This window comes from Stegastes partitus, unplaced genomic scaffold, assembly GCF_000690725.1.
Source record: "Stegastes partitus isolate 25-593 unplaced genomic scaffold, Stegastes_partitus-1.0.2 Scaffold2723, whole genome shotgun sequence".
NCBI classification, from domain to species: domain Eukaryota; kingdom Metazoa; phylum Chordata; class Actinopteri; family Pomacentridae; genus Stegastes; species Stegastes partitus.
This window is the reverse complement of record NW_007580454.1, coordinates 18,502-21,098: the sequence shown is the minus strand read 5'-3', so window position 1 is coordinate 21,098 and position 2,597 is coordinate 18,502.

The window sequence follows — 2,597 nt, the reverse complement described above, 5'->3', positions numbered from 1 at the left end:
ATTTTGGACCCCTGATGGTACATGAAAATAGGAGTGAAGAGGAGAAACAAGAGGTGTGGATGAATGAGGAGAGGGATGTGTGGAGGATGAGGTAAGAGGGTGAAAAGGGATCGGGAGTCTTGGCTTCTCTAAACCTCATCCCCCCAGTGTAATGCAGATGAAGACTAGGGTAGGATGGATATCTAACTGACTGGGACGGAGCGACAGGTTGTGCATGGATAAAGTTGGAGTGAATTCAGAGCACCTCCAGAACCAAAACCCTGTTTGGCCAGAAAGATGGCGCCTGTGGTGGCATGCCGTCAGCCTCATCTCCCTCGTCTGCTTAGCATATTGTTTGCAGTTACACCACTGCTATGTGACTCTCTTTAACATGAATGCTCTCTGTGACACGCTGTTATCGTCAAAGTCTGGATTGGGAAAGCATCACCCTAGTCTCCCACCTGTGCTTGCTGAAATCCCTCCACACCTGCTTCGTTTCCCCTGCGCTCTTCCTCGGAAAAGGCGCTTCAGAAGACGTGGAAAACAAGGTGGTGTGATTGTGAAATTCAAAGCCTACCTGACGGCCTCTGTTGGAGGGTCTGATCCTCGTCTCCTCCATGACGGACGCTATTACCACATGGTGAAATGCTCGCTGCACGAGGGGCTGTTGGATCTGTCCTATCCTCCCCGAGCCACTGCCTCTGCTGACAGGGTTGACTTGTCCGATCAGTGGCTTCCCGACGCTGCCCAACCTGTTCCTGTCTCCGCTCAAGTTTCCTGCTACTCCCTCTAACCTGGTTGTGGAGGCTCCACGTCCGTCTGGGCAGCGCACTTTCTGATGTGGTGGTTAGTGGTACAGGAGCTCCGCAGGGCATTGTGCTGTCTCCTTTTCCGTTCACCTTATACACCTCTGACTTTCAGTACAACTCCAGGTCATTCCACCTGCAGAAGTTCTCTGATGACTTGTAGGGTGTAAAAGGGATGGACAGGAGGAGGAGTACAGGGCTCTGGTGGGTGAATTTGTTGAGTGATCCAGTAAGATTCATCTGCATCTCAATGTGGCCAAGACCAGGGAGATGGTGATCAACTTCCGGAAGAAGAGGACGACTCCACAGCCGCTGCACATACTGGGTGAGGACATGGCCATGGTGGAGGAGTACAAGTAGCTGGGTGTCTGCCTCGACAGCGGAGGACCAACACTGATCCTGTGTACAAGAAGGGGATGAGCCGCCTCTATTTTCTGAACAAGCTGAGATCCTTCAACGTATGCAGCAGGATGTTGGAGATCTTCGACCAGTCTGCTGTGGCCAGCCCCCTGTACTTTGCAGTGGTCTGCTGGGGGAGCAGCATCAGAGCCAGTGATAAGAACAGACTGAACAAATTGATCAGGAAAGCCAGCTCTGTGACTGGCTGCAAACTGGACTGTTTTGAAGCTGTGATGGAAAGGAGGACTTTAAATAAGCTGTTGTCCATCCTGGATAACCCTGACCACCCGCATATAAGTATTTCTACTCTACTCTACTCTATTCTTTAAGAAGCATTGGCACCATGGAATGAGAGGAAGGTTTATTCTAGAAAAGTTAGTTTGGATGGTGGAGGAGGGGATTTTTCAAGTGGAATTGAGGTTGTTGCTGTGCCTGTATTGGTTCTCTCCGGGTTCTCCGACTTCCTTCCACAGTCTAAAAACACGCTGAGGTTAAATGGTGATTCTAAATTGTCCGTAGGTGTGAATGTGAGTGTGCTTGGTTGGCTCCCTGTGTTGCCCTGTGATAGACTGGAAGAAGGTCTATGGCACAGTCATCTGTGGCACATAGGATCTATCGGGTGGTAGGGACAGGCGTCATCCTTACTGAAAATAGGTGCTAAATCATGATATTGATATTGATCAGTGCCGGTCGAACTGTCTGCTGAGTTCATTCTGGCCGGATGGTACTGTCACGGATCAGGTTCAGAGACTCCAATGCAGACATGAACTCAGCAGATCAAGCATTCAAAGATTTATTTACAATATTTACAGGAAACAAAAATCAAGGTCAAAGGTAATCAATTAACAAGACCAGAAGGCACCACAAAGTGGGGCAGACTTACTGCAGGCTAAAGAAGCTGAGAAATGCTAGAGAAGCAGCTAGAGAAGCTGCCACGAGGCAGAATCAGAGGCAGAGGCGATGATATTGTCAGGAAAATGTCAAATTCTGCAACTCTGTCTGCAGGATGGTGAGATTGTATGTTCCTAAATATCTCTGAATAGATACCTGACTCTGCCACTTCTGCAATTGGTACACCTTGCTCATGTGCCATGAATCCCAGCACTGAGAAGACTGCAAACCCAGCTACAATACTGGTACCACTGTTCAGCAAACACAGCCACAGACAGTCCCTGTGCAACACAAAAACAGAGAGAGGACTCTTTGATTTCATAGCACGTGACTGGGAAATTTTGAAAATCATGTTGCACAACTCTTATCAAGATTCAAGATTCATGATCTTGATTCTTGAATCTGTCAGAAATGCTGATGTTTTTCAGAGAGCCCTGAAACATTGAGCCCAATCACACTTGGATAACTACTTACTTATAGCAGTTGTTCTTGTACTCGTTGTAGCTTCCTAGCACAGTTAGG